The sequence below is a fragment of the Tenrec ecaudatus genome, chromosome 2 (genome assembly GCF_050624435.1).
Source record: "Tenrec ecaudatus isolate mTenEca1 chromosome 2, mTenEca1.hap1, whole genome shotgun sequence".
Lineage (NCBI taxonomy): Eukaryota > Metazoa > Chordata > Mammalia > Afrosoricida > Tenrecidae > Tenrec > Tenrec ecaudatus.
In genome coordinates this window covers 286,191,264-286,212,949 of record NC_134531.1, presented here as the reverse complement: position 1 = coordinate 286,212,949, position 21,686 = coordinate 286,191,264, and positions in this window count along the sequence as shown.

Sequence of the window (21,686 nt, the reverse complement as noted above, 5' to 3'; positions counted from 1 at the left end):
GTTGTTATTGTTAGGTGCTGTGTTTGAGCCCATTGTTGCAACCACTTTGCCAACCCATCTCCTTGAAGGCCCTGCTCTTTTACACTGACTATGTAACTAAGCATTTGTAGCTAAAACATGAAAACATTTTTGACAAACAAACAAAAAGATGATTAGTTACTACAACTGAATTTATGGCATAGATGAGATAGCTCAACAAAAGAAATTTCCATAGAGATAGTAGACAGAAGGACCTTATAAGGAGATGTTACAAGCCAGAAGGAATTTATAAGGAAATATAAAAATGATATAAAATTAAAAATAATTATATATTTAATGAAATGGAAAAACAATATAATTAGTAAATTATATTGTACAATTAACAAATACAAAAATATATATTTTTAAAAATTTGTAAACTAAGAAAGCTTGTTGAAGTCAAGACAGAAGAGATGAAAAGAAAACACAAATAGATATAACTTGGTGAAATTATTGAGTTGCAAAAATAAAGAAAACATTTTTCAAGCTTCCAAACAGTACAGTGAAAAACAAAGCAACAATAATAGCAAAATGCTCAGGTTACTTTAAAATTGGAAGTTTGACTTTCATAGACTTGTTTATCACAACATTAGATATTAGAAGGTAGTGGAACATTAGCTCTAGCATGCAGAAAGAATAAGAACTCAATCCAAATAAGTGTTATAACATGTATTTTTAATCTAGTAAACTACAGTATTATCTTGAATCAATGGAGGAAGTCTTTAATAAAACAAAATCAGAAATCACAAAGGGTCTATAGAAAAGCGTGGTGAAGAGATTAAATGGTGCCCGGCTATCAGACTGAATGGTGTCTAGGGTTTTTTTTAATTAAATCATTTTATTGGGGGCTTATATAACTCCTATCACAATCCACACTTACAGGCATTGTGTCAAGCACTCCTGTACATTTGTTTCCCTCATCATTTTCAAAATATTTGCTTTCTACTTGAGACCCTGATATCTGCTCCTCATGTTTCCCCTCCCTCCCCATTGTTTCTCCCCCATGAACCCTTGATAATTTATAAAATATTATTATTTGTCATATCTTATACCATATGATGTCCCCCTTCACCCACTTCTCCTCTGTCTGTCCCCCAGCTAGGAGGTTATATGTAGATCCTTGTAATCTGTTACCCCCTTCTCCCTCACCTTCCCTCCAACTTCCCAGTATCGCCACTCTCAACACTGGTCCTGAGGGGTTCATCTCTCTGGATTCCCTGTGTTTCTAGTTCCTGTCTGTGCCAGTGTACATTCTCTGGTCCAGCAGGATTAATTAGGATCATGATAGTCTGTGGGGGGTGGGTGGGGGGGCGAGGAAGCATTTAGGAACTAGAGGAAAGTTGTATGTTTCATCGTTGCTACACTGCACCCTAACTGGCCCGTCTCCTCACGTACCCCCTGTGTAAGAGGATGTCCAGTTGCCTACAGATGGGCTTTGAGTCCCCACTCTGCACTCCCCCTTCATTCACAGTCATGTGATTTTTTTTGTTCTTTGATGCCTGATCCCTTTATCACCTGGAGATCACACCAGTTGGTGTGCTTCTTCCCTGTGGGCTTTGTTATTTCTCAGGTAGATGCCATATGTTTATCTTCAAGCCTTTAAGATCCCAGACTCTATAGCTTTTGATAGCCAGGCACCATCAGCTTTCTTCACCACATGTGCTTATGCACCTGCTTTGTCTTCAGCGATTGTGTTGGGACAGGCTGGTGTGCTTCTCCCATGTGGACTTTGTTGTTTCTCAGGTAGATGGAAGCCTTTTTATTTTCAGGCCTTTAATAACCCACATGCTATATCTTTTGAAAGCCAGGCACCATCAGCTTTTTCACCACATTTGCTTATGCACCCACTTTGTCTTCAGCAATCCTGTTGGGAAGGTGAGCATCTCAGACTGCCGAATTATTAGAACAAAGTGTTCTTGTGTTTATGGAGTATTTGAGTAGGGGCCCACTGTCCATCTGTTTCCTCAATACTAAACCTATAAATATATGTACATAGATCTATTTCCCCCTCATCATATATAAGTATATTTACATATGTATATGACTGTATTTAGAGCTCTATAAATTCCCTTTGCCTCCTAGTTCTTTCCTCTATTTCTTTTTACTTTCCTCTTGTCCCACTATCATGTTCAGCCTTCATTTGAGTTTCAGGAATTCATCTCAGCTACAGTGTCCTTGATCCAGCCCTGCCAGACCTCCTACACCCTCTTCCACATAGATTTTCAGTCACTTGTTCCGTTTTCCCTGGGTTTGTTGATACCCACTTCCTTTCCCCCGTCTTTCCCTCTCCCATTCCCCGCAGAACTGTCATCCCATTGCTCTCTCTTCTGGCTTGTTCACCCCGCCTATCTGTTCCCGATAGACATGCAGTGACTATAATATGCACCAACACAAGACCGAGCACAATGAAGCAACAATAGAAAATAAAACAGTAGTTACAACAATAGCAACAAAAAGGCAACAACAACAATGATGACAACAAATAAACAAAACAAACAAAAAACCTATGAATAGTTCAAGGTCTATTTGAAGTCCTCTATGAGGCATCTAGGGTCTTAAGGCTTGTTTCCAAACAAGCAGCCATCTAAGTGAGATGTCAACGAAGTGCACCTGGAAGGAGCACACCAACATCAGTGATCCAAGGATTGTAAACCATATAATCCAAAGTCAAAGGAGGGAAGAGTATCAGAGCCTAGATTGTAAGAATTTGGTGTGCAGAAGGCTGTGGATTAGAGTGGGAGCCCAAGATACATTTGTGGGAACCTTATATGAAGTAAGCCTCCAATGATTTCCCTCTCTCCATAATAGAAAGATGGGAGGGCAGTGGTTACTAAATAGAATGCACTGGAGAGATGACTATAGGAGATCGAAATGATAAACCTGACTACACCTTAGGCCTGACCTGGTTTTCAGCATTTTCTGTATTTTGTTTTTGTTTGTTCAGATTGTCATTGATCTCAGATATACGCAGATATATGTCATTGGAGGGTCACCTTCTTGAATTTTTGTTGTATGTTTTTTTTTCAGTGTATGAAACCCAGGACTGGTGAATCTATAGGGACAGCAAGTAGAATAAGGATTTTTGGAGGGTGCAGTGGTGGTGGTGGTGGTGGTGAGTGGGTGGGGAGGGTAGTGCAGGTAAAAGGGAGATGAAGTCAAGTGGTTAAGGAAGGAAAAGAATGTTTTGAAACTGTGGTAGCAATTGTATAATACTGTGTGATGGGATTGATCTATGGAATGATACATCTTTATTAACACCCAATAAAGGGTTTTGAACAAAAAATCACAAAGGAAAAGATAGACATTTGATTGTATAAAGGTAAAAGTATATTTTTAATAAAAGATTTCATAAACTAATCAAAAGACAAATAGTTGACTGCAGAACCCAAATGGCAGGGAAAAGCTGATACAATTTGATTGTACATATTGATAAGGAAAGAAGATTGAACTAATTCCTTAATACGGTTCTTCTGTCCATGTGTCTGTAAATGATTGGTGGGACTATACAAATAGGGTGTGGGATGCATTAATAAAAGGGATTAGACAATTTCGGTTGCCATTCCTATGTGTGTAAGAAAGCCGACTCAGAAGGGAGGAAGAATTCCTTAGATATCAAGGAAGAAGAGTCACCATGAGCATGCATTTGAAAGCCTTGACTGAAGTAGTGGAGGCAGCAGAGGCCATGTCACACTGAGTCCAGAGGCTGAGGTACAGAGACCATGAGACAGAGCGGAGGAGCAGCAGTGAGACCACGAGACTGTAAGTCATGGAGGCAGAGGCCAAAGGCTAGACATTTGAGACTGAGGTCCAGGGATAGAATTGGCTGCTAGATGAGGGGAGGCACTATTGTGCACCAAAGACTGTATCCTAACCTTTTTTCTGATCTTGCTTTGTGGCAACCTGTTAATTCATGAATAAATCTTAATTGTGAGTATTGTCTGTGAGTTTTGTGTGGTCATTGCAATGAATTATCTCAGCAATACACTTGTATTGTTTCATCTGTGTTCCTTCAACAGAAAAGGTCTCATCAAGGTAGTGGTTTCTAAGGAACTGTGCTGGGCTAAATTCAAAGCAGAGTGGTCAATCAGTCACTGTGTTGGAGACTCAAATGGGGTAATCTTGATAGATTTCTTGAAGATCACAGGGTGAGGTAGTTAGTTTATTGTGCCAACCTGGCCGATAAACACATGTGGGGTTAATTGAAGGGCAGAGAGATAAATGGTCCCATGAGTCTTGCCTTTTAGTTCTTGGGTCTCTTGCTTTGTGATGGTCTGACCAGGGTGCAGCTACCTTACCCAGTTCCCTGATTCAGCTGGCAAGGCTCACTTCCTGCAAGACATCCCCAAGGAGAAGCCACATGGACCTACCCAGATGCAGCTCTGGGTGCTGGAGCACCCATGTGGAAACCCCTGCCAGTGCTGAGATGCTTACACGTTCACTGATTTGCCTTTCCTCCTGTAGTCGGCATCATTAGGTGTGTTTTATGTGATGGAGGAGGACTTTGTGGATTGATGTCAGACATATGGATTAATGTTGGACTTGTGGTCATGGGCAGCACTGGGTTGGGATGTTTTCTTGATGTGCACTTAACCTTTATATAAAACTCTCTCTTACACATGAATTTCTGTGGATTTTTTTCTCTAAAGTACCCAGACTAACACATAGGGTATTCACATGGGGCTTTTTATGAATAAATTTGAAGAAAATTTATTGTTTTATTCATGAGAAAGTTGGCCTGAGGATTTTTGTTCCATCATGACAATATACATGCTCATTCTTCAAAGGAGGTAAAGCTTGTCTTATGGGAATTTTAATGGGAAAACATACTCCATCCAGCCAATAGCCCAAATTTTGCCCCCTTTGGACTAGTTGTACCTCATACTAAAAAAGAACATTCAAAGGAGTGAGTCCCTTGAGGTATAAAAACTGTTTGATGTGGTATAAATCTAAGATGGCAGAATTCGAGGATTGGTTAGAGAGATGGACACACTACTTCAAAAGTGTATTGACATAGATATAGGATATTTCAAGAAATAATAGCCTTATATCTTGCTATTTTTGTTTAATAATGATTTCGATGATTTTGTAGCAGTACTTTTTAATTACTCTTTTATATCCTAGGGCACAAAGATGGATGTCTCACCTACTTTGGACACATTACCAGGAGAAGCCAGTCCTTGAAAAAGGACGCTGTGCTTGGTAATGGAAAAGTGAAAAGGAGGAAGACCTTCAAAGAACTGACACTTTGGCTGCAACAATGGGCCACAAAGTAGCAATCACAGGGACGACATAGGACCTAGAATGATCATTCTGTTGTTGATGGGGTTATTATGAGTTAGAACCAAATCAATGGCACCTAGAAATAATAATTTATTTCTGTGAGGAGATTTTGGTAATGTAGTAGGTTACTCACTGCGGTGCTGACCACAAGAGCAACGGTTCCAAATTACCAGTTGCTCCGTGAGAGAAAGACAAGGCTCTCAGTTTCCATAAAGATTCATAGGCTAAGAGATGAGTCAAGAGGGCATCCAGGAAGACAGGAGTACCCATCCAGTGCTCTTGTTGTTAGATTAGAAAATTCAGATGTAAGGAGCCCAATATTGGGAGGCTGGGTGCTAAAAAATAGATTCCTTTTATTAGGGTCAGGTACTTCCTCCTGCGATTTTCTGCGCATGGAGCAATTCGAGAACATGCCGAAATGCGTTACTTTCACTGTGTCTGCCCGAGGGCTCCTCTAATCCCTCACAAGATCCATTGAGAAGGCATCCTCTACCCCTTCCTATGCCCAAGATCTGAGACTCGGAGTGTGCAGTAATTTCCCTAGGCTGCTCAATAAAGGTGGTCATAATCCCAGACTCAGGGGGAGCCTCCAAGAGCTAGTCACAAGACCTCACACTGGAGTTTCCCTCTCTGCTATTCTCCTTGCTCCCACAGTCTCAGGCTTGCCATCCTTCCTCCCCAGCCAGGATTGGAGTGATTACACTTTCCCCTCTCCCAAACTCTGTGACTACCAGAAAGGGTAATGAAAGATAATTAGTCATTAATTTTTAGCAGCAATTGTGAAGCTTCTAGGATATTTACCTGTGACATAGCTGTGTAAGAGAGATCCAGTAGTGACACAGGAAGAGTCGGGGATAATTCAGATCCAATCACTCCAAAAACCACTAGGCCAATCTGGTCTCCTTTACCTGGGGGATAGTGCAGCACAACTTCAATACCAGGGAACCCCACAAGTCCATTATATGAAGGAAAAAGAAAAAGAATCTATCTCTATCTCTTTATCTAGATCTAGATCTATCTATATCATCTATATCTATTTCTAGAAACCTGGTCCTGGTATATTAGTATAACATTAACATAACAAGACAAAACTGTGGAAAGTGATGTGGCTATTTTTAAAGCAAATGGAAATTGAACTACCTGTTGACCCAGCTATCCCTCTACTGGGCATATGCCCAGAAGAGGTAAGAAATAGATCACAACTAGTCGACTGCACTCCAATGTTTATTGTGGCACAATTCACAATCACAAGGAATTGGGAACAATCTAAATTTCCATCTATAGACAAATGGAATAGAATACTCTTGCACATACACACATTGGAGTACTGCACATCACTAAACAGCACTGATTGCACGATTGCATGAAGCACATCCTCTCATAGGAAGAGTTGGAAGCAATCACACTAAGCGATGTTAGCCAATCACAAAAGGACAAGTAGAACATGATTCTCCTGAGGTAAGTATAATCAGCACAGTAGGTAGGAAAGAAAAGCTACTTATCTCACACTTTACGGGCTGAGGTACAGGCAATCAGGCAGGGGACAAACCAAGCCTAAGGATGTACATGTTATTCCAACACAAAGAAGGGGAAAGGGCGGGGGGAAGCGGGAGATGATGGCACTGTGGGAGCAGGGCACTAATCCACCCGGGGGATTGTATTGTTAATGCTCCACAGAAATGGGAGTGTGAGTGCAGAGCCCACCATGGCATGCCAAACCTTGAGATCTAGGAAGTGAAGCTATGGATAGAGGTATAAACATAGGTGTGCACTCATGGAAAAATATTGATTCATCAAAATACAGGTATTTGCCTATGTACATATATTTATGTAGCAATGCACTGAGTAAGTGGACAGTCTTTGGACCCCTGCTCAAGGCCTCCCTCAATGAAAGAACACTTTGTTCTAACAATCTGGCTTTCTGTGATGCTCACCTTCCTGACACAATCACCAAAGACAAAATGGGTGCATAAGCAAATGTGAAGAAAGCTGATGATGCCCGGCTATCAAAATATATAGCATCTGGGGTCTTAAAGGTTTGAGGTTAAACAAGCTGCCATCTAGTGGAGAAGCAGCAAGCCCACATGGAAGAAGCACAGCAGCCTGTGCAAGCATGAAGTGACGATGGGCCTGGCGCCAGAAGATCAAAAACAAACAAACAAACAAAAAAACATATTGTTGAGAATGAGAGGGGTTGGAGCATATACCCCGCAACCCCTCAGTAGACAATGGGACAACCCTCAGAGAAGGGTCACAGGAAGGAATGAGTCAATCAGAGCACAGTATAACATTGATGAAACACATGATATTCCTCTAGTTTTTTGAGGTTTCCTTTCACCCACCGTCATTACTCGAGTCCTGCCTTTTAATTCTGGCTAGACAAGGGCATATACAGTGGTACAGATAAGAGCCCAGGACACACAGAATGGGTCAGATAAACTCCTCAGGAACAGAAAAGGGAGGAGTGATACCAGGAGGTAGGAGGAGAAGGAGGAGAAGAAGGGAGAATCAATGGCAATGATCGCCACAGTATCTACCCTCCCCCCAAGGGGATGAACAGAAACATAGTGAAGGGAGACAGCGATTGGTATAGGATATGAAAATAATAATAATTCATAATTTATCAAGGGGTCAAAATGGTGGGTGTGGGGAGGGAAGGAAAAAAGAGGAGCTGATACCAAGGGCTCATAGAGAAAATAAATGTTTAGAAAATGATGATGGCAACATATGTACAATGATGCTTGATACAACTGATGTAAGGAATGTTATAAGAGCTGTAAGAGCCCCCAATAAAATGATAAAAAATAGTTTATAGTCCAGAAATAAAAAGGGGGTAATTCTACTGTGTCCTCTATGGCCATTATGAGTTGGAATCAACTTGATGGCAGTGGGTATAATACTCCTGTTTATAAATACAAAAAGACATAAACTGGTTAGCTTAGGAAAGGTGAGATGGGAGGAGGGTGTGATAGGTTTTGTGTCAACTTGACTGGACTAAGATTCTCAATGGTTTGACAGTTACTGTTTAGTAATCTATGATGTGATCCGACACAATGCAATCAAGTACATAATGGGAACTTCTGTGAGAAAATAATCAGTTTAAGAGGATTACGGTAGAAAAGAACCCTTGTATTTAAGTAAGGGGACAAAGATGGGCGTTCTATACCCATAGCGAGTTACATTCTTGGAAACTCACCAGGTCAGTTACACTCCATCCTATAGAGTTGCTGTGAGTCAGTATCTACTCAATGGCAGTGAGTGAGTGATTTAAGTCTTAGCCCTGATAAAATTTCCTTGAGGGTGTGGCTTCCCTCCTATGTAAGTGAATGCTGCAGAAGAGCTTGTTTGCTTTTTGTTGAATCTGGATCTGCATTTAGCTTTTTGAACTCTAGGTGTTTGGACTTGAGTCAATGGCCTGCCATGTTGCCTACAAATCCTAGGAGCCATTAGTGACTTGCTATCTGACCTGCTTACCTTGGGTTCATCAGCCTGACCTACTGATCATAGATTCATCCTCCTCTGTAACCACGTTAACCTGTGGTGCTTTTGTCAAGCTTGATTTAATCAGCCCCAGAAGCAACATGAGTCAAAAATTTTCAGCTTAATATCTGACCCATGCTCATGGACTTGGATTGGATTTGCTTGCTTCTATAACCTTGTGAGCCATTTTCTTGATATAAACAAAAATGTGTATGTATGTATACACACACATACATATACTATTTGTTTGTCAGTTTGTATTATTGTGGTGGTTTGTACGTGGCTGTGATTCTGGAAACTGTGTCACTAGTATTTTAAATACCAGCAGAATCACCCAATGTGAACAGATTTCAGCAGGGCTTCCAGATTAAGAATAGAGTATTAAGAAGGAATATGCTGTCAACTTCAGAAGAATTATTGTTGTTAAGTGCCATCAAGTCAATTCTAAACCATATTTACCTTATTCACAAGAGAATGAAACACATTATCAAAAAATAAGACTCTAGGAATTGAGGGATATCAATTGAAATATTTCAACAAGCGATGATAAACTGGAAGCATGGACTTATGCCAAGAAATTTGGAAGACAGCTAGCTCTCTGACCAACCAACTGGAAGAGATTAATATTTGTACCCATTCCAAAGAAAGGTGACCCAACAGAATGCTCAAATTATAGAATGATATAATTAATATCACATACAACTAAAAGTTTCCTGAAGATCATCCAACAATGATTGCAACAGAACATTTACAGGGTGCTGTCAGAGGTTCAGGGTGGATTCAGGAGAGGACATGGAATAAGAGATATCTTGTAGAACCAGTATATAGATTAAGAGGCAGTTATATAAATAGAATAAATGAATAACTGCATGGTTTAACATCAGGAAAGGTGCGTGTCAAGGTTTTATCATCTCACTGTACTTACTCAATATGTATGCTCAGCAAACAATTAGAGGTGCTAGATTATATGAAGAACAAGACATCAAGATTCTAAGAAGGTTTATTAACAACCTGCCAAATGCAGATGAAACCATCTTGTTTTCTGAAAGTAAGGTTTTGAAGCATTTGCTCACGAAGACCAGTGATTGCAGCCTTCAGTATCGATTACAACTCAGTGTAAAGAAAACCCAAGTCCTGACAATGGTACCAATAAGTAACATTATGATAGAGAAAAGGTTGAAGCTGTCGATGATTTCATCTTGCTTGGATCCATAATCAATGCTTATGGATCAGTAGTCAAGAAATCAGACTACTCATCCATTGCCTAAATCTGCTGCACAAGATTTCTTTGTAGTGTTGAAAAGCAAGGATGCTACTTTGAGGACTAATAGCCTTCTATGCATGTGAAAGCTGGGCACAGAATAAGGACGACAGAAGCAGAGTTGTCACATATGAATTACAATGCCAGTGACGAATACTGAACGTATCCTGGACTTCCAACAGAATAAACAAACCTGTCTTGGCAGAAGTACCCCCACAAGGCTCATGATAGACAGACATCTACTTTGGACATGTTATCAGGAGAGACCTTTCCTTGGAAAAGGATATCATGCTTAGTAAAGTGGAAGGAAAGAGAAAAAGAGGAAGATCCTCAAGGAGATGGATTGTCTGCAACAATGGGCCCAAATTAAACAGCGATTTTCAGGATGGCCCAGGACAGGGCAGTGCTTTGTTCTGTTGTACCTAGAGTTAGAACCAGCTCTATGGCACCTAACAATAATGTGGCTTCCCTCTCTGAAGAACATTGACCATGAAGATGGGTAAGGGAAAATGTGTTTTAATACAGCTTGACATTTTTTTGCTATTTTAAATAAACCTAAATTTATTATATATATTTATTTATTAGTTTTATAATTAAAATTATTGAAATGTTTATGTTGATTGAACAAGTTAATATTGATGATGGATATTTTTCAACTTTCTCATCTATGAAATATTCTGTGTGAAAGCAATATTTCATAATGACAATTTATTGAATTATTCTCATTAATTTTTTATTAAGGAAAGTATGTATATTATAATCACCTTTTAAGTCCTAGAGTATAAGAATCTGGAAGATGGTATATTCTATTTTCAAATATTTCTCAGGATTTGTAACATCATTTGTTGAAAAGAGGCTGAATGAGAATATCTCCCAAATTATACATAAAAATGTATTTTCTATGATCCTTCCAGAGTTGAACCAAAGAATAAAATAGAATTTATCCTTTTTGGAAAATCAACAATTACTGCCTGCATTCAAGCATCACTGTTCAATGCACCCAGCTTACATCAAAGGATACTTCAATTCCCACTAGGCTGGAGGTAAATACACTCGAGGCTTTGAGAGTATTTCTAGAGGGTGTTCAGAATGAGATGGTCTCTCAGCTCTGCTTCACGATCTTAGCTATCAAAGGAAGCAAGTTAAGACCACCTTGTTACCAATAGAGTTATCAGTTCATTACAGTCATCAATTTTATATAAATCTAATTTGAATATTTCCGATAATTTCTTTGAAATGAGTATAATGTCAAGTCTTAAAGGAAACATGATATGTAGGGTAGGGATTCAGTGTGTGGACTATAAGTCCCTGCTGCCTGGATGTTAAAACAATCTCTGTCAACTACAAGCTTAATATTTTAATAAAGTTAATATCTGTGTACCTCAGTGGGTTTTTTTGTGTGAGATTGGGATATTAAGAATACCTATATTCTAATACAGGCACGTTGTTGTTAGGTGCTATTCAGTCAATTCCCACCCATAGCGCTCCCTATGCACCATGGAAAGAAACAGTGCCCAGTCCTGCGTGGTCTTCACATTTGCTCCTGTGCTTGAATTCCTTGTTGCAGCCACGGTGTCAATCCATCTCGTTAAAGGTCTTCTTCTCTTTCACTCGCGCTCTACTTTGCTAAGCATTGTGTCCTTCTCCAGGGACTGGTGTCTCCTGATCATGCATCCAAAGCACACGAGAGGGAGGCTCACCAAGCTTGCCACGAAGCACTCTGGCCATACTTATTCCAATAGTCTTTGCCAGCATCACAGCTAAATAAATGCCATCATTGGGTGCCCTTGAGTTGGCTTTAACTCATAGCATATATTTATATTTATATATATTTATATGGATCCCTACCGGTCCTATGCCATATGCAAATTTGCTGCAGTGGTTGAACACATCATTGTAGTTATTACATACATCCACCTCATTGTAAGCCTTTCTCTGTCACAGACCCTTCAGCAAGAATGATGGCCTTTTTCCAGGGGCTGGTCCCTCTGATAAAGCCTCCAAAAAATATTCGACAAAGTCTCACTACTTGTTTTCTTCTAAGCAGCATTCTGATTGTACTTTTTCCAAGACAGCTGTGTTAATTCTTCTAGGAATTCATGGTATATTTATTATTATTCACCAACACCATAATAAAATGATAGTCATATAAAAAGAAATGATTAGCTAATATTTATTATGTATTTGTTCATCAAGGATCCCTAGTGGTGTCCAGGGCAACATGTTAGACTGCTAAACTTCAGGGCAAGCAGTTCAAAACCACCAGCCAATCTGCAGGAGAAAGATGAGGCTTTCTACTCCTGGGCTCCAAGATGTGAATGCAACATACAGGCATGAAGCAGGGAACTGGTGGAGAGGTCTGAGGGCCAAACTCCAATCCCAACGATGTGGACAGCCACCCCTTCCCCCAGAAGAATTTGCTTAAGAGGACAGCACTGAAACTATAGCTCAGGGAGAGGGACATGTCTGTTCAGAGCACACAGGAGCAAATGAAGTGGGAGGAAGAGAGGGTGGAGCACACCCTGGCCCACTAAGCCTTGAGGACGATATCCCCGCTGAGAGCAGCCAATGCAGAGAGAAGACCATATGGCCAATCCCACTATGAGACACGGCATCCCTCACTGATGCAGAGCCCTACAGGGGCCCACACTGGAGACATAGTGTGGGAATTGAGCCCGATCTGACCCCATCACACTGAGGCAAAACACCAAAGGCATGCAACAGAACAGCAAAGGGAGCCCAGCAAGGAAGTCTCAAGGGAATACCAAATATAAATTTGGGGCCAGGGCATGGAACCCCATCAGACTCCACCCGAAAACACTCCTAAAGGTCAACAAACAGACCTTGAACTATTTACAGGCTTTTCCTTTTTTTGTCATTGGTTTTTGTTGTTGTTGTTGTTGCTGCTGCCCTTGTTTTCTTTTGTCACTTTGTTTTGCTCTGTCTTGTGTTTTTGTGCATATTATTATCTCTGCAGGTCTATCTAGATAGGATAGGCTGGATAAACAATCTGGAGGAGAAAACAGCAGGACTGATGGTTCTGGGGGGACATGGGAGAGAAGAAGATGGGGGAAAGGAAGGGGTGTTAAGCAACCCTGAGACAAGGGAACAAGTGTTCCAAAATCAGTAGCAAGGAGGGTGTGAGAGGCCTAGTAGGTATTCAGTAAGGGCAATGTAGCCAAGAGGAATTACTGAAACCCAGAGGAAGGTTGAACTTGATAGTGGGAAAAAAGGAAAGTAAAAGGAAATAGAGGAAAGAACTAGGAGGCAAAGGGCATTTATTTAGGTCTAAATACAGGCATATACATATGTAAATATATTTATATATGATGATGGGGAAATAGATCTATGAGCATATATTTATAGGTTTAGTGTTAAGGTAGCAGATAGACATTGAGTCTCCATTCAAGTACTCCCTTAAAGCAAGAACACTCTGTTCTATTGAATTGGCATTCCATGATGCTCACCTTCCTGACCCAATCACTGAAGACAAAGCTGGTACATAAGCAAATGTGGTGAAGAAAGCTGATGGTGCTCAGTTATCAAAAGATAGAGCATCTGGGGTCTTAAAGGCTTGAAGGTAAACAAATGGTCATCTAGCTCAGAAGCAGAAAAGCCCTTGTGGAAAAAGCACACCAGCCTGTGTGATCATGAAGTGATGAAGGAATCAAGTATCACGCATCAAAGAACAAAAAATCATATCATTGTGAATGAGGGCGAGTCCAGATTGGGGACCCAAAGCCCATCTATAGGTAACTGGACACCCCCTTACAGAAGGATGGTGGGGAGAAGACCAGCCAGTCAGGGTGCAGTCACAATGATGAAACATACAACTTTTCTCTAGTTCTTAAGTGCTCCCCCCCCCACTATCATGATCCCAATTCTACCTTACAATTCCAGTTAAACCACAGCATGTACACTGGTATAGATATGAACTGGAAACACAGGGAATCCCGGACAGATGAATCCTTCAGGACCAGTGGTGTGTGAACATGGCGATACCGGGAGATATCGGACAGTGTAAGATAAGACAAAATAATAATGATTTATAAATTATCAAGGGTTCATGAGGGAGAGGGGAGTGGGGAGGGAGGGGAAAATGAGGAACTGATACCAAGGGCTCAAGTAGAAAGCAAATGTTTTGAGAATGATGAGGGAAACAAATGTGCAAATGTGTTTGATATGATGGAAGTATGTATGGATTTTGATAAGAGTTGTACGAGCTCACAATAAAATGATTTTTAAAAAAGAATCATAGCCTTGCAAACACACACGAGCAGTTCTGTTCGATCGATCCTATAGGAGCTCTAGGGGCCCAGAATTCACTTGATGGCAGTGAGTATGGTTTGGGTTTTTCTTTCTTTTCTGTTCATTAGGATTGATTACAAATATGAGATTATCTGGAGATTATGGCTCATAGTTCAAACATGCACAGAACCTGAGAAGCAGAAATGAGGCTTTACTATTGGTCTCTAGCAACATAAAAATCTGTCTTGGCGTCCCCTTACTGATCCACAGCACTATCGGGGACAGCACTAGAGACAAAGTGTGGGGATTGGGCATGGTATGACCGCCCCACCCCAGGGCAAAACACGAAGGGAGCGCAACAGAGCAGCAAGGGGAGCAAAGCAATGATATCCCCTAGGAATCCCCCAAAACAGACTTCTGATTTTGGAGGCAGGGCTTGACACCTCACCATACCTGATTGGAAAACATTCATAAGGGCCAGCAGACAGACCTGGAATTCTTTATAGGCTTTAAAAAATGTCTACCTATATAAGAAGACAGGATTATTTACAAGCCCAAGGAGAAAACAACAGTTCTGAGAGGACATGGGAGAGAAAGAGGTGGGGGGTAGGGAGGGGAGAGCCAATAAACCCAGGGACAAGTGAACAACAAGAGATCAAAAAATGATGGCCAGTAAGGCGTAGAACTCCTTAGCTGAGAGGGTTTACTGAGAGCTGAATGAAGGTTAAACATGATAGTGGGCCAGGAGGAAAGTACAAGGAAATAGAGGAAAGAACTAGGAGGCAAAAGACAGTTATAGAGGTATATAGGCATGTGTATTTGTAAATATATTAATATATAATGATAGGGATATAGGTCTCTGCACATCTATTCGTATGTTAAGTATTAAGGTAGCAGACAGAAATTGAGCCTCTACTCAAGTCCTCCCTCAACGAAAGATCACTTAGTTCTAATAACCTGGCACTCTGTGTTGCTCACCTTCCCAACAAGATCACTAAAGACAAAATGGGTGCATAAGCAAATGTGGTAAAGAAAGCTGATGATGCCTGGCTATTAAAAGATACAATGTCTCCTGAGAAGAATTTGTTTCAAAGGATGACATTGATTCTGCAGCTCCAGGAGAGGGACATATCTGATCAGAGCACATGGGAGTAGATGAAGGGGGAGGAGGAGAGAGTGGAGTACAGCCTGGCCCACCAGGCCGTGAAGATGATATTCCTGATTAGAGCAGCCAGTCCACAAAGAGGACACATGGCTGGCCCCACTATGAGACATGATGCCTCTCAGGGACCAATGGTGCTACAGGGGACAGCACCGGAGACAGTGCGCGAATTGCACCTGACCTGATCCCACCACACCGAGGCAAAGCACTGGGGGAGTGCAGCGGAACAGCAAGGGAATGGAGTGGCAAGGTCCCCAGGGAATGCTGAAAGTGGACTTTGGGGCCAGGGCGTGGTGCCCCAACAGACTGGACTGGAAAACACTCCTAAAGGCCAACAAACCATCCTTGAACTAACTAAAAAACAAAAACAAAAACAGAAAAACAAAATAACAAGACACAATGTCTGGGTTCTTAAAAGTCTGTAGTTAATCAAGTAGCCATCTAGCAGGGAAGCAACAAGGCCCACATGGAAGAAGCACACTAGCCTGTGTGATCATGAGGTGTCAATTGGATCTGGGATCAGGCATCAGAAGACCCCAAACAAACAATCATATCTTGCAAATGAGGGGGTCACCGTGGAGACCCAAAGCTCACCTGTGGACAATAAGACTTCCCCCAACAGAAGGGTCACAAGAAGGGAGGAGCCAGTCAGGGTACAGTATAGTACTGGCGAAACACACAACATTCATCTAGTTCTTTAATGTTTTCTCCCTGGACTATCATGACCCCAGTGCTACCTTACCAATCAGGCTAGACCAGAGCATGTACACTGGTACAGATGAGACCTCTTGCCACTCAGAATGCAGGACAGATAAACCCCTCAGGAACCGTAATGGGAATAGAGATACCATGAGGGTAGGGGGTAGGGGTGAGGTGTGTGAAAATGGGGGAATCAATCACAATGATCAATGGATAACTCCTCCCACTCCCACCACTACCAGGGAGACAGTGATGGGTATAAGATATGAAAATAAAAATGATATAATTTATCAAGGGTTCATGAGGGTGGGAAGGTGGGGAGGGAGAGAGAGAAAAGAGATTAGCTAATACCAAAAGCTCAGGTAGAAAGAAAACAATTTGAAAATGATGATGGCAACATATGTGCAAATGTTCTTGATATAATTGATGTATGTATTGGGTTTTTTTGTATGTATTGTTATAAGAGCTGTAACATCCTCCAATAAAATGATTTATTAAAAAAAATCTGTCTTGGAAGAAGTACAGCCAGAATGCTCCTTAAAAGCAAGGATGGTGAGACTTTGTCTTAAATATTGTGGACACGTTAGCAGGTGAGACCAGTCCTTGGAAGAGCAGTAGAAAGAGGATGACCTTAGTTACACTGGATTGTCACAGTGGCTGAAGCAATGGGCTTAAACCCAACAATTGTGAGTACGGCCCAGGACTGCTTGTGTTTTGTTCTGTTACCCATTGGGCCCTCTGAATCAGAATTGACTCAATGGCAGATAATAGCAGCAGCAACAGCAAAACTTTGTATCAACAAATCAGGAACTTACGTTACAATCATTTATTTTCTCTTTCACCTATAATCATTTCCCATTTTGTTGCTTTGTGGCTTCTCCTTGAGTCCAATGGAGGTGTTCTGGACTTTCTTCTTATGCACATGTGTTCACAGATGTTACTTTGAGCTTTTGTATTATTTATCAGATTCCTTCTGATAAATATTCTCAAAATTGTTGTTGTTGTTAGGTGCCATTGAGTCAGTTCTGACCCATAGTGACCCCATGCACAACAGAACGAAACACTGCTAGGTCCTGCCGGGTCTACCACGTGTCTGTCAGATTGTCCTGCTGTGGTGGCTTGTGTGCTCCAGTGATGCTGGAAGCGATGCCACTGGCATTCCAAAAGCCAGTGGGGCCACCCAAAGTGAGCACATTTCCGTGGGGCTTCCAGACTAAAGAACAGACTCTGGAGAAGGAAACGACTGCACACTTCAGAGGACGTAGCCCCTGAAAATCTCATGTTTCTTTTTGTTGTTGTTGTTGTTAGGTGCCAGTGCGTCAGTTCTGGCCCATAGTGACTCTATGCACAACAGAAGGAAGCCCTGCCTGGTCCCTCAGCTTCCTCACAATTGTTCTACTCTTCATAGCACCATAATCCAAATGCATTCATTCTGCTTTGGTCTTCCTTATTTAATGCCCAATTTTTCGTATGCAGATGACGTGATTATTCGGTTAGTTCCTTTAGGCTGCATCTCTTATAGCCATGGGGCACAAAGCTGAGTAATTTGTGAATGATGCTTATAACATTTTGGTACTAATGATTAGAATGAAGCACCCACTCACGTTGCCGCAGTACAAAGTAATGAGGAGTCAATGTCATATGAACAATAATATCAGCAAGCTCTTTAGGTGCGCTCAGGATGACAGAGTGATTTCGGGGGGTTTTAGAGGAGCTTGAACGTAATGCTGGTCTTTATAGATGACTGGGATTACCGTGGTACAGACAAGGGGGAGCACATTACATTCAGCAATAAAACAACAAACGAAATTATTATGGAGTGGAGACAGTGAGCTGAGATCAGCAACCAGGACACTTTAGACTCTGTTGGGTGGGAAAGGGAGAGAAAAGAAGGCAGAGGCTATAATCCTTAGAAGCTGTGTTTTAAAATGGCTTGAATCCATTCAGTAAACGGTAGGGTCAATGAAATGTTTTGAGCTAGCAATCAGTGCTATAAAAAGGGACTTTCAGTTTCCCTACTAGGCAGAATCAGACCCAGAGATATCAGAGACAGAACCTGGGTAGGAAAAAGTGGGTGTTTCTAATTTCGAGGAAACAGGTCATAGGATAAATGCAATAGGGTTAGAAAGCAAGACCCAGGAATAATCTTAAAGAGATATTTTCAGAATTTATCAATGAATTGTCTACTACATGTGTGATAACATTCACTTGGTGCCTTCTTTAAAGGAGGACTCTCTTTAAAGATAAAGATTATGAGATTGTAGTAGAACATGAGAATTAGCCATACAAATTATAAATGCTGAAATGGAAGACTTGTATATTTTTTCCTTCCCTTACTCACACCAAAGTAGAATTCCCTTGGGTGGTTGCTTTCTGAGAGGGATTGAATGCTTCACACGTTTAGGATGTTGGGGTATCCCCGTCATGGAAGGGGAAAAAGAGGCTAGTATGGGGCAAGACAGAGTTAGAACTGTGGAAAATTTCGTTGAATTACTTGGCTTAAGATTTTGTGGAGCTACGTTAATAACCGTGATGGTGGTCAGGGCATGGGAAGGGAAGTAGATCATGAACTGAGACGTAATATACTAATTGAGTGTGCAGGTTTTGGAATTGAATGGATATGGCTTCGACTCCAGCTCTCCACTTCTCGCTGGTAAACCGCTTAATGTGTAGGAATCTCATTGTCCTAATCTGCAATGGGATTCATATGAAAGGCACGGTTCCAGTGAGATGCTTGCCATATAAAGCTCTGGATGGGGTAGCTGTAATACATGTAATTTATTAGATATTTATTATAAATATAATAAATGATAGATTTACTGAGATGGTAGACTTTGTGCTGCAACAATTGGAGATTGCCGTTGTCCAAGGATATTTTAGACTAAATGGCTGGAAGTATTTATATCTTTTATGATATTACTTAGTACACATAATTCTGGCAATGAACACTCACTGGTGCTTATATTCTCAGCAAGTGTCAGGTAAGAAGTTGACACAACCAACCGTTGATGAGTATGCAAAATTCTAAACGTACGACAGAGTTCACACTTACTCCTTACGAGCTATTGGTCACTGGCTTCAGTCTGTCCTTCGCTCCAGTTTAACAAATGAGGGTTGGTATACACTTCCACATGGTAAGACATGGTAATATGAATGATGTGCTTTTTGCGTGACATCTAAGAATCTCAGACACACACGATCCCTTAATGATTACCTTTAGATGAACTAAATCTGAAAGAGAAAAATTAGCCACTTTGGGATGATTAATCAAATAATAGTGTGTGTCAGCAATGTTTGAGTTGCAAGTGGAAATAAATCCCATTTTAAGACAAGATGAATAGGTACAGTGGTTGCGCCCATGGGCTCACACAGGAATGATTGGAAAGATGGCTTGGGAGGAGGCAGGGATTATTCTGTTCTACACACGGTCTGGGGCACCTAACATGAATAAGCTCATTGAAGTAGGAAGGGAAATTTTCAAAATAATTTGTAATTCCAAGGGAGATGGCATCAGACAAAGCTGACTAAGGGTTCAAGTAATATCTTTATGGTTCTCTCTTTTGATACATGGATCTGCTTGTTTCTGGACTAAGCTTTGTCTCAGGCTTTTTTTTTTTTTAATTTTGTATGTTAGATTTTGGCCTGCAATCTCTTTTCTCAGAAACTCCATCAGAGAAAGGGGGCCTCGTCTCTGGCTCAGGATTTGCCTAGTTTGGCATTTATTCCATTATGTGTCCTTCTTTAACCCAATTTTTATAGCCAGGGGGCTGTGCTGTTCAGATCATGTCTGTCTGGGTCCCTATCTTCCCCTGTAACTGAGAATGGATTCAGTTTGATCTGAATGCCATGGGTGGAGAGTGGAAGGTGGTATTTCCCAATCAAAATTAGTATTCTATTAGGTGGAACATGGAAATAGACACCGTGAAGGCAAAAATCCTGCAAAAAACTTCCTACAGCTCATCGGTTGTTGGTGAAAAATGAGGAATGACAGATAGCGCCAAGGACAACAGGTGCAAGAGGCTTTGTCACAGTCCTCTCATGGGGTTTTCTGCTTTTTAGCCTGCTAACCTTGTGATAGCACTTCGTAGGCAAGCAATCAATACTTGTTGAATGGAGTTGAACCTGATCCAGGCTCATGCTTTCTCACAGGGCTGCATGATTCAGATTTTCTTCCACAATTCATTCTGTTTCATTTTCAGAATGATTTGTACAGATTCATGAAAGAAAGCAGGAAACTAGGGGTTTTGAAAACACATTGTGTCCCCACACTTTTCTTACACGGGCCCTGTTGTCAGGGGACGCCAGCCCCTAACACATCATTACGGGTCCAGTAGGCGCAATTGTACAGCAATAATAAGTAAAGATCATAGTAAAGTTATAGAGAGCATGAGAGATAGAAGTGAAATATTGAAATAAATGGAGTCAGACACAATTCATAGTAGCATGCTCACCTCAGCCCCGCTTGATGGTCCACGTGGAGGGAGAGTTATTTAATGCTAGCCCAGGCTTTTTATCTTCTCTGGGGACGTGCAAGCTCCCTAATTACAGGTGAGGACATACGTCACAGGAAGGGGCTGTGCTATAGGTAATCCAGTAATGAGAGAGGGTGGTCTAGGGACATACACGCAATAGGAAGAGGAGGAATTGGGGATATACATGTGACAAGATGGGCGGACCCTAAATTCAAGATGGCAGCCTAGCCTTAGTCATCCTTGGGCAGGGTTGACCTCTCTGGGGTCTCCTACAAGGAAACAGACAACTACTATCCTTATCAGAGGGGAGTGGGCCCTACTTGTTGTGGGATAAACAGTGGTGACTACTTGCTCTAGATGGTTGATAGCTCTCAGGGAGAATAACCCCTGACCTACTTCTGATGACCTCCAAGTGTATGGTCATTCGCAAGCAGCTGTTTGGCATATATTTGGGGGAGACAGCTTGGGAGAAATCCTTCTGTATCCCACATGCTGTCATCCCCTGTTTCCTGGCCCTCTTGCTTCCCAAGGTCTTTCAGAAAACGAAAGATTGGTGTGTCTCTAAACAAGTAGCGAAGCCTTGGAGGAAATTTGGGAGAACCGTACCAGATGTAGAAAACTAATATGTAAATGAAAAACATAAGTTGCTCTGAATGAGAGAGAAGGCAACTACGCCTCTTTGCAAGTGCTCTGAAGAGGCATCGCGGAGCACTTTAATGTTTGATGAAGGTAGTTACTCTCTTTCCGCTCCTCCAGGAAAGACAGAAGTGCACACAAGGGCCCATCCTGTGCTGGCTCCGTTCCACCATCAGCTCTGTCTGCTACATCATTATCTGAGCGTTAGCATGCTCTACTCCTACTGCATTAACATCCCTTTTGGATGAGAAGATCTGATAAATATGATACATATGAAAAATGCAGGTCAGTTATTACAGCAGGAGAGTTCTGGAAAGGGGGCCAAGTGTTCTAGTGAGAGATTACCTTAACCTCTGAGCCTCAGCTTCCTTTTCCAGAAGAAATGCACTTTTCCATCGTTATAATGTTAATTTTGCATAATCTGGGTAGA